At 38.4% G+C, this 12,066-nt stretch overlaps 1 protein-coding gene across 2 annotated transcripts in view; it reads left to right on the forward strand.

Moving 5' to 3' along the window:
* The first annotated feature begins 7,043 nt into the window (after nucleotides 1-7,043).
* The window catches only part of Gas41 (YEATS domain-containing protein 4 Gas41), a 125,907-nt gene continuing 120,884 nt past the window's right edge, over nucleotides 7,044-12,066 (forward strand). The window contains exon 1 of one of the 2 annotated variants that reach the window (XM_090382251.1): nucleotides 7,044-7,124. The gene's annotated coding sequence lies outside the window, so the exon portion shown is untranslated. Of the gene's footprint in view, nucleotides 7,125-8,466; nucleotides 8,529-12,066 lie in introns of those variants that run through there. The other variant, XM_090382252.1, reaches the window with a different exon arrangement.

Genomic DNA, 12,066 nt, shown 5'->3' on the forward strand with positions numbered 1-12,066 from the left:
GTTCTCTGTACACGCTCAAGCAAATCTACATCCTTCCTAAAATGAGGCCTCCAGCCCTGTACGCAGTACTCAAGGCGAGGCCTGACAATTGCCTTATACAGAGGGACAATCACCTCCTTTTCCCTGCTAACAAAATCCCTGTATATCATTGACAAAACCCCACGACCTGCTCTGGCAGCCTGTCTACATTGCTCAGAAAACTTCATATCTGACTTTCACAATTACTCCCAGGTCTTTTTCATTTTCTACCACCCTAACTGTAGTACCCCACAGTTGGTACGTTCCTCTGGGGTTACTTCTAACCATATGCAGTAATTTACATTTGTCAATGTTAAACTTCAGTTGCCACTTCTCAGCCCATCTGCCCAAATTTTCCAGATCCTGTTGCAGTAGCATACTGCCATTAACAACCCTGCCAACCTTTGTATCATCTGCATACTTCACCACTAAGCCTGATATACCTTCATCAATATCATTGATAAATATACAAATCAACAGTGTACCCAACACCGAACCCTGTGGGACTCCACTAATAACATTAGTCAACGAAGAGCAGCGCCCATTGATTACCACCCTCTGTCTTCTCCCACTCAACCATACTTTTATCCATTTTAGCAACTTTCCCTTAATACCAATCTGCTCCAATTTGTACAGTAGCCTTCCATGCACAACAGTGTCCAGGGTTCATATCCCGTCTATGACGCAAAGAACTTTAGTGGGCTTTTTTACTCTGTGTCTGAGTTAGTCGGTCTCAGGCGTAGATAGCGAGGTTTTTTCGTACAGCAACCTGGATCAGCCCGTATCTCTTACGGGCTGATCCAGGTCTTCTCTTCACATCACCGGTTTCACGCTTTAATTTCAGCACCCGGGATACTTTTGACTGGGGGCAGCCTATTTTATCAGTGATAGCACGCGTAGAAAGCCCTTCCTGGGACAGAGCAATAGCTACACTTTTTTTCTGGTGTCAACTGATCATATGAAGCTATGCTTACCCTTACGCAAAACAGGATACTAATGAGCGTGTATACCCTTCCAACGCCGTATTTATAGAAACGGCTGCTGCAATACCTTGCAGTTATTATGTGATGCAATAGAAGCGTTATCTGACGTAATATTTTTACTTTGTGACAAACAAAATGACTGTAATCAAACAATATCTTATACGTTTCACTACAAATGTTACTTTTTTTAAGGTGATGCAGTTTTTATGTCCGCCACTATAGATGGAGAGTTAAACGGTGGTTTGATTTAAAATTTGATTTTTCATCTTGAGGAAATATATTGGTAAAATTCCAAATAGTTGAGTTAATATGAGTAAGGAAACGGCAGACACCTAGAAGGCTTGTTAGGGAGAAAAAAATAAATAAAATGATAATAATAACAAAGGTAACTCGGTATTATTAGTATTCGTATTCGGTGTTCAATAAATAGTAGTGGTAAACTTTCCGATTACAACGAATCATTGGGTGAAATGAAAGATAACAAGAAATTCATGCTGAGGATGAAATTTTACATTACTTTAAAATAACAAGAATAGACTATGTATATAAAGTGCTTAGCATCATAATACACAGCCATTTCTGAATAAACAGAAAATTTTTTTATGGTGGCATCGTTTTAGGTTATATCTCATATTGTGAATACCTTCACAACGAGTTGCCATGATATTGCACTACTTCGAATAAGTAACGCTTCACCTAAGGAGAAGACTAGTGTTACTTATTCTCAGATAGGTACCACCACCCAGACAGCACTGTTTCAGGGCTATTTATGTATGTAATGTGAATATCTACTCGAATATCCACTTGTCCCTATTAGACTTAGAAAAGCAAAAAAGGTAGAGGGAAAGTTATAGTAGGAGTGGAAGAGGAAAAGAAACAGTGTAGAAGAATGAAAGGGACAGTAACTCCTTCAACTCACACCACTTAAAAACTCATAAACTCCTCGAATAGGCAACGCTTCCCCAGTGGAGAAGCCTGTTGTTACCTATTCTTGGAAACTCCGGACATCATCAAGCTCCCCCTAGCGGCACTGTTTCAGGGCTATTTGGCCCTTCGTCAGTGAGTGGGTAGGTACCCAAGTGATGCAATGATGGCAAAAACAGTTATGAAGTATAACTCCACAATATGAGAGATGCCTGATGGTGTATGATGTATTTAGACTAAGGCGCATTTGGGGCTAGAGCCTCAAGCTGCGAACAAATTTAGACTATGTATATAAAGTGCTTAGCATCATAATACACAGCCATTTCTGAATAAACAGAAAATTTTTTTATGGTGGCATCGTTTTAGGTTATATCTCATATTGTGAATACCTTCACAGCGAGTTGCCATGATATTGCACTACTTCGAATAAGTAACGCTTCACCTAAGGAGAAGACTAGTGTTACTTATTCTCAGATAGGTACCACCACCCAGACAGCACTGTTTCAGGGCTGTCTGGGTGGTGGTACCTATCTGAGAATGACTGGTGGAATATGGTGAATACCTTCACAACGAGTTGCCATGATATGAGATATAACACAATATGAGATATAACCTAAAACGATGCCACCATAAAAAAATTTTCTGTTTATTCAGAAATGGCTGTGTATTATGATGCTAAGCACTTTATATACATAGTCTAAATTTGTTCGTAGCTTGAGGCTCTAGCCCCAAATGCGCCTTAGTCTAAATACATCATACACCATCAGGCATCTCTCATATTGTGGAGTTATACTTCATAACTGTTTTTGCCATCATTGCATCACTTTGGTACCTACCCACTCACTGACGAAAGGCCAAATAGCCCTGAAACAGTGCTGCTAGGGGGAGCTTGATGATGTCCGGAGTTTCCGAGAATAGGTAACAACAGCCTTCTCCACTGGGGAAGCGTTGCCTATTCGAGGAGTTTATGAGTTTTTGAGTGGTGTGAGTTGAAGGAGTTACTGTCCCTTTCATTCTTCTACACTGTTTCTTTTCCTCTTCCACTCCTACTATAACTTTCCCTCTACCTTTTTTGCTTTTCTAAGTCTAATAGGGACAAGTGGATATTCGAGTAGATATTCACATACATACATCAAATAGCCCTGAAACAGTGCTGTCTGGGTGCTGGTACCTATCTGAGAATAAGTAACTTCGAATAAGCGTTACTTATTCGAAGTAGTGCAATATCATGGCAACTCGTTGTGAAGGTATTCACAATATGAGATATAACCTAAAACGATGCCACCATAAAAAAAATTTTCTGTTTATTCAGAAATGGCTGTGTATTATGATGCTAAGCACTTTATATACATAGTCTAAATTTGTTCGCAGCTTGAGGCTCTAGCCCCAAATGCGCCTTAATAACAAGAATAGTATATGAACAAACATAAAATATTGCCATTCCTTCTAGGCCGTATAAAGTTGGTAGCTCGCGTAGGGGAAATAATCAGTTCAAATGCTGGTGTGATTTTTCATTTCTTTTAGCATGTCTGAATGTTAGCAATGGAAGAAATGATGAAATATTAATTAGATGAGAGTTTTAAATAAATTTTTGCTATTATAAAATATTTTATAACGATTTTATTCAATACTGTATTATGATTCATTTAATCCCAGGGCCTCACATCTGGTGAGTATGGGCTTGGTACACCCAGGGTCCTGAGCTGGATGTCATCATTCTTCTCTTTCTCGGTGATTCTTTTTTGCTTCTCTCTCTCTCTCTCTCTCTCTCTCTCTCTCTCTCTCTCTCTCTCTCTCTCTCAGGGTAACTCGGGAAAATTTTTTGGCTGGTGCAGCATAAGCCTCAAGCTTCCTTGCACCATATGGCTAATAATAATAATAATAATAATTTATGTATAATCGATAGCTAACGGAGAAAGTGAACGAAAAAATTGATCTTCACAGAAGTTTGTGTAGTAGTCATTCGTCATGAGTAAAATGACTTTTAGAATATTGCAAGAAATTCTCGCTGTACAGCAGCAATGCAGATAAACTACTACTACAGAACTAACAGGAAACAAGATTAAACTAAATGTGATCAAAACGTTCGGGGACTGAATTTATATGTTGAAATTGAGACGTGGTAGCGGGTTTCTACTTGTCACAACACGTTCGTTGATTCGTCCAGACACAGTAACTCAGGACTCACTCTTTCGGCAGTCGGTTCTGAATTACGCGCTTTAAAAAAGAAGTCGTTTTTTGTTTTGTCGCATTTTAAAATAGGTGATTTTACTGAGCAGTGAATCTGCAGTAAAATTTGTTTAAAATTAGGGAAAAACGCAACAGAAAGCCACGAAATGTTAAACTCAGCTTTCGGAGAAGATGCCACGTATAGTTCGAAGACTTTTGGGTGTTTCGAAAAATTTAAACAGTGTGGATAGTTTGTTTGAAGATGATACTCGCTCTGGCTGCTCTACAACTTCAAACACTAATGACTCAGTTGCTCGTATTCGTAATCTGATCAGGACCGATCGACATTTGTAACTATCTGCAGAGTTGCTAGTGGATTTGGTTTTTTTTTTATGAGACGTGTCAATCAATTTTAACACAACATTTGGGAATGTGACGTGTTTTAGTCAAGTGTTATGCCTCGTGTCCTCACTGATGATCACAGAGAGCAGCGAGTACCCGCATGACATGACATTCATCAAAGCGCTGCTGCTTACCCACATTTTGGTTCTTCGTTATTGTTGGTCACAGATCTTGGGTTATGGTTTTCGCGGCGGTATCGTCACGTCCTCCCCACACCGGGTGAAAAAGGCCCGGGTTCGAATCCCATCGATGACGCGAGGTACTTTAATGGGCTTTTTCACTCCGTGGCTGAGTTCGTCGGTCTCAGGCGTAGATAGCAAGGTTTTCCTTCCCCATAAACTGGAGCTTTTCGTCTAGAAAAACAGACAAATCGACCATAGAACACACTCAATTAACAGATATAAGACACACAGTGCGGCATAATGTGCATAGTGTTAGTGTCCGGCGCCACCTGTGGTTTCCCACATCTGCGCCATATGTACACTGTGAAGAAATACAGAACACTGTAAATGCCAGAAAAGTGTTGTGTGTTGAATACGTAGTATTGTGTTGGGTTCTGTTGTGTGTCCTGGCATTTGGCCGCAGGACCCCTGATGGGACCCCACGTTGCCCGCACACACCACTAGGAGGTAGCCAGGCTGCCCATTATTCTCTGGCAGGTCTCCGTCAGGGTCGCCTGAGCTTCCTGAACGGCAGATGAATTTAATTATTCAGGTGGCCTAAAAATAATTATAAATAATAATGTACAAGTTAGTGCAATTGCATCATTTCAGTACATAGCCAAGTACTTAAATAGTTATAAATTGGCATCATTAAGTATATCTCATATTGTGAATACCTTCACAATGAGTTGCTATGATATTTCACTACCACGAATAAGTATTGCAACACCAGGGTACCTGCCCACCCACTGATGAGAAGTCAATAAGTTCCGAACTACTTAAGTAGTTGGCTATGTACTGAAATGATGCAATTGCACTAACTTCTACATTAGTTAAACTCTTTACATAACTTGAGATAATAATAGTTGTATATCTTCAATTTCAACATATTCCTTCACCACTGGAGCTCTATATGCAGTGGCGTTGTCGTGCACAAGACAATCGTCACTGCATAATCGATTGGTCCAGATTGTTGTGCAAAAGACAATCTGGACTAAACGGACCCCTAAATAGTCACACACGTATGATTCGAGGATTTGTTAGTGCAACCCCTATCAAAAACATGGACAGAGATGCTGCCGTTGATCATTATTCCGCCCCACACGCGACCATCGCGTCCACCATTAGTATCCTTTTCTCTGATGTTGGAGGGATGGTACCAAACTATTATATTAGGCCACCCAAATATTTAAATTCATATGTGTGCTGTGTGTCTTATGCCTGTTAATTGCGTGTATTCTCTGGTTGATTTGTCTATTTTGCTGGACGAAAAACCCCAGAACCTGGGGTGGAAAACCTTGCTATCTATGCCTGACACCGACTAATTCTGCCACGGAGTGAAAAAAGCACATTAAAGTTCCTCCCGGTCCTTTTCCACTTGGTGTGGAGAGGACGGTGACGCATTTATTATTGTTATTATTATTATTATTAGCCATATAGTGCAAGAAAGCCTGAGACTTATGCTGCACCGGCCAAAAAAAAAAAAAAAAAAAAAAAAAATTCCCTATTACCCTGAGAGAGAGAGAGAAGTAGAAAGGAATCACCAAGAAAGGGAAGAATGATGATATACAGCTCAGAACCCTGGGTGTGCCAAGCCCATACTCATCATATGTGAGCCCCTGGGGGTGTTTTTTTATCGAGGCTCCAAATCAAAAACCCCATGGCACTAGTTTCGACGAGCTCTGCGGTGCTCTGGGGTTAATGGGATACAAACCACTGGCTTTTTTTTTGCCTATAGTCCACTTGAATTGAGCCTTCTTAGCATAGTCCGTTTGGAAATGTTTTCACCTGCGGCCACAGCAACCTCAAGAAACAGTTGATGACGGGGAATCGTAGGGTTCCGTCTTGCTGTTAGAGCCAGATAGCGGTCTGTTCTGGTTGACGCAGCCCTCGTGCGACCTTGACCAGCTCTTCTTGTAATGCTTCCTGTCTTTTGAAACGCTTCCATAGTGCCGAGAAGACACTGCGTCACACATTGAGCAAAAGTTCCACCTCCGCCCTCGACTGCCCGGCTTAAAATCGTTCAACGGCCCGCCATCTCAAAGAACATCTTAACGACGATGACTTGCTATCATGAGTACTAGAGATGTGGCTATCCCACTGAGCAAGCCAGAATGGTTTTTTTTTTAGGAGCATCGGCAACTAAAACCATGTTGCTTCATGTATATTTTCTGTAAATTGCGTGTGTTCTGTGGTCGATTTTCTGTTATAATGATACGATTAAAGTGCAATCACAGATAATACAATTAAATAATATAAAATGAAATGTCTTTGGGGAATTTACCCACTCCCCTAATCTCCATGTGGGTCCGCTTATGATTCAACTCTTTCCTGGCCTTTGGATGTAAAATAAAGTTTTTCGTCTGCATAGACACTGCAGTTGTTTTGTGAATCAAGAAATCGTCCAATCGCTGCAACAAACAAATGAGAAGAGAGGACTCCATTCTGTGGTACTCCTTTGCAATAGGTATACATGTGCATAAAGTTTTTGTGCTCACAGTAAAGGTTCTTTTACGAAGGAGATTGCTTAATATTTTTAGCATATGACCTTTAATTTTGAAGTACCTTTCCCAGAAAAAGTAGTAATACTTCAAATGATATTGTGTAAGGCAACCTTTACGTCAATAAATAGAGCATCAAGTTGTTCTTTGTTGTTAATTGTTAGCTGAGTCCTTAGTATTTAGCCCAATTTTGACATGAAATTGAAATTCAAAAAATTCGTTTTAAATACGACAAAAAAAGATTTACAGACAACAAATAGCCTAAACCTAAAAATAAGCGAGATAGGCCTCTATGCCGTACTCCCCCACCTCCACAATCATGTCGCTGGCTGTTAACTCGTAATGTTGTCTACTATGCTATGATGCTAATGAAAATACGATGGCGACATCTAGTGGTTATCGTAATAACTATAGAAATAATGTACAGTGGCTGATTTTGTATTTGTTTTGCTAAGTATTTTGAGGAATTTATTGACAGTGAAATTAAAAAAAAGGTAAAAGAGTAATAATGAACCGGTTGTATAGATTGATTTCTTAATATGTATGCTGCAATTTACTAGTTTCAAATGTAACAAAAAGCAGATAAGTACCAAATGGTTAATTTCGATGTTAATTTTTGTGCAGTTTTATTTTAGAGAAGCCATGAAAGGAAATAATAAAAATAATAATAATAAATATTAGAAATCACTAAATTTATTTAATTCTCCAATGTGTAAAAATAGCAAAGCAGACAACTGCATTTTCCGTTATTGTTATCCTCTGGCGTTCAATGTTTGTGACTTATACGTGCTTTTTTTTTTTTTTTTTTTTTTTTAATAGTCATCTCATCGTAGCATAATATAATCAAAAATAATCAAAAATCTTTCGTGCTTTTTTTGTGTATTTGTTTCGACAATTGATTTTATGAAATATTGTTTTGTTATTTAGGCCTAACTTATGTGAAGTTATTTATGTTTTCTTGGCAATTGAAAAAAAGTTGAGATCTGTTACAATTTGTTCTTTTCAACCTTCAACTCATGCACTGCACTAATTGCTTATAGGTTATATTAACCTTTGGTGTTTAAAAAAAAAAAACAATAATAAAATAGACTGGGGTTTGTTACGCTATGCAAACAATGTTTTCAGTATAAAGATAATATAATTATACAGCAGAGTGACTGAAAATCTAAGCATAATGTATATCAGAGAGTAGGGCCATATTAATTAATAATGAAGCATGGTAGCTTTTTACATCAGATTTTTAGGGGCCAGTTTATGATTGTTTATGCTTTATCTGAGTCAACTTTCAAATTGCCCTAGTGCAGCCCCCCAAAAAAGGAAAGCTAAAAATGTAACTGCTTTTAGCAACAGAACATAATTCTGACCTGTTGGTAAGAGGCACAGTAAATGCTTTAGTATATAATGTGAAGTAAACAAATATTTATGAAAGTAATATGCACATGTATTTCGTTCTGGCCAAAATCTGTTAAAGTTTGTAAATTTTTATAATCAGATTATACAAATTTACCAGAAGATGGTAATTTTGTGTTAATAATAACTAAATACGGTATATTTAGTTATTATACAGGGTGTTTCAAAAATGATGATCAATAATTTAAAGGTGAAAAGTACAAACTAAAATAAGCAAAAAAGTCCCAGTGAACGTCTGGCTGCAAATGAACCATTTTCGAGATAATGCACATTTTCTGTTCAGATCCGCCAGTGATTATGGGAGCACTAGTTTAGCAAAAAGGTGTGAATCCTTTGCTAAGGATGGTTTTATTTAAGATAATACATTTTTAATTTTTGGTTTCAACACCGCAGGATTTTACAGGTATTACATGTTATAGAAAGTTACAAAAGGTGTTCAAAATGCTGTCCTTGCATCCGTATGCAGCTTTGTAGTCTTCTCTGCATTGAGTTGCGAATCCTCTCAGGCATTCCTGGGTCATTTCTGATTTGCTGAAAGGCTCCTTCAACCTGACTCTGCAATTCCTCAACTGTGTTAATGTCAGAAGTATACACCAAGCTTTTTACATTGACCACCTCCATTGACCATTCCTCCTAGTTAGATACCGAGTCACAACTCAAGCAAAATGTGCTAGTGCACCATCATGCATAAACCACATGTTCTGGCATTGCTGAAGTGGAACATTATCATCATCAAGGAGGTCTGGAAGAACATTCTGCAGGAACTGAAGGTACAGCTCTCCTGTTAGTCTGTTTGGCAGAAAGTGTGCTCCAATTAGACAGTCTCCTAGTAGTCCTGCCCAGACATTCAACGAAAAATGTTGCTGATGTCGTGACTCATATTAGGATTTTCGTCAGATCAAACGTGACAGTTATGAAAATTAAAAATACCATCACGAGTAAACCCAGCTTCATCAGTGAACAAAATGTTTAAAAATTGGGGGTTCAGGACACACTGTTGTTGCATTCACTGGCAGAAGTTCACTCTGGAGGGTAGTCTGTATTGCTGTGACCTTGTACACGCTACAATTAGCCACACACTGCTATGACTCAGTACACTCTCTTGCAGAGCAACCCCCCTTGTCGAAATGCCTGGATTTTGTTCTATTCTTTCCACCCTGTCCTAAAACATACTTACTTATTCTTTCTAACACCCTTTCCTCAACATCAGGTGTTATGCTTCTGGGCTTACCTGCTTGTACTCCATGTGCAAAGTGCCCATATTCTCTAAGGCGTTGATGTACCCTGATGAATGTGCACCTGTTGGGCTGCCTTCAGCGGGGAAATGCTTCTTGGTACAAATTTACAGCCTCGAGTACACTGACATTGGCTTTACTATACATGAAGTGCATGTCCGCATACTCTTCGTTGCTGTTAATCTATTTCCATGTTGACTGTCCTTTGACAAGTAATAGTATGCCCGCTATGTCTCAGAGCATTGAGAGAGGGGAAAGGGAGAGAATGAGCATAACCTAACCTAAACAAACAAGTCAGTGGTGGATCCTAACTCTGTACAGTTCACCTTGTCAGTGGTGGATCCCAACTAGAAATGTGCAATATCTCAAATGATTCACTTAAGGCCCCATGTTTACTAGACTTTTTTTGCATATTGTAGTCTGTACAGTTCACCTTTAAATTATTGACCATCACTTTTGAAACACCCTGTATAACTGTATAGTTATATATGGTATATTCGCCGACCGGGCTAGCCGAGTGGGTAAAGTACCTGCCCGGCAACCCAAAGGTCGCGGGTTCGATTCCCGCCTCGGGCTTGGATCAAAGTACTGCAAAAACCTAGGGAGGTGCAATATGGCCACAGAAGCCGATGCGCCAATAACTACCAAATCAAAAAAAAAATATATATATGGTATATTATAATCAGTTTTCACTTTATAACCCCAGGGGCTAACATCTGGTGAGTATGGGCCTGGTGTACCCAGGGTCCTGAGCTGGATATCATCACTCTTCTCTTTCTTGGAGATTCCTTTCTACTTCTGACTCTTGCTTGCTCTCTCTCTTTCAGGGTAACTTGGGAAATTTTTTTTTGTTTGGTGCAGCATAAGCCTCGGGCTTCCTTGCACCATATGGCTAATAATAAGAATAATTAGGTATATTAGGTATTTGCCTCCTATGTTACTTTGCCTGATACACAGCAGCCATTCATCTTGGCATAGAATCCACTGGCTTCTGACAGTGCTCTGGTGTTGTATTGTCATGTATACATTGGGCTGTGCCTTAAGACAAAAATTTGTGCTGAGAAATCTCTCTCTCTTTAGCAGGCTAAAAATTATCAGGCTTTCTATAAAATGTTATTTAGTTAGAGAAATTTCAATATTATGATTACTGAAACCACATAAAACTAAAACAGTCTTGTTACAGAGACAAAACTCCCTGCTGTCGGTGTAATTATTTAAATTTTGTGTTGAACTGCACAGATTGTGCATTAAAAAAAAATAAATACATTTTAATAAACGTGCATAACAGTGTCTGCAGATCCTAATGACATCTTATCTGATAGTGGTTGTAAATAAAATTGATATAACAAATGATATTACTATATATGTGTATGTCTTATTACTATATATGTAAGGCGCACTATAGCCAGTGTAGCTTATGTGCCATTAAACACTCATAACACACACACACAATATATATATATATATATGCAGTTTAGAATAAAATAGTAAAAATTTTCTAAATTAAATTAAATATAATGTCTAGGCCAGCAGTGGTAAATCTTCACCACCCTGCATCCTAGAAATAAGCTGAAACAAGCAACAAAGCAAAAAAATAAACTAAAAACTAATGCTCTATAGAAATTTTTTGTGTCATAGAGAAAAAATAAAATAAAATTAGTAAGTAATTTAAAAAAAACACACTTGCTAATTAAATTTAAAAAAAAATACTTCAAGGTTTCTTATGAGAACTTTATTGTTATATAATTCTATACCCAATTTGAGGGTTTAGTGTTGTTTTACTTTATACAAATACATGTCATAGAACTGTATCTCTCTCTAGTACTTTACAGGTTATCTTGGGCTATATGGCGCCTCCGTAGCCAGGTGGGAAGGAGCAGCAGTGCGTAGCACACGCTTCTTGATTAGACCGGGGTTCGAGCCCGTCACCACCAAATACGGAGGATGCGGAAAGGTCATTCAGGGAATGACCACCGCATATCCCGGAGCAATATGGCCTTAGTTGCTAATGCTCCTAAAAAAAAAAAAAAAAAAAAAACCAAATAACAACCAATTGGGCTATATGCATATTTCCAGTAAACCAAGAAAATGTCAAATGACTTTTTCTTGGTTAATTACAAAAACATTTACTACAAAATGATTTTGTAGTTAGTTGTTTAACACTAAACCCTCGAATTACTCTTACAGTTTCATTGCTAAATGTGGTTGATAGACTATAAAACAAATTTGTCTTCAAAGAATTTTTTTATAATATATAAACCGG

Source organism: Mastigoproctus giganteus, chromosome 10 (genome assembly GCF_048544385.1).
Source record: "Mastigoproctus giganteus isolate SK-2022 chromosome 10, ASM4854438v1, whole genome shotgun sequence".
NCBI classification, from domain to species: domain Eukaryota; kingdom Metazoa; phylum Arthropoda; class Arachnida; order Uropygi; family Thelyphonidae; genus Mastigoproctus; species Mastigoproctus giganteus.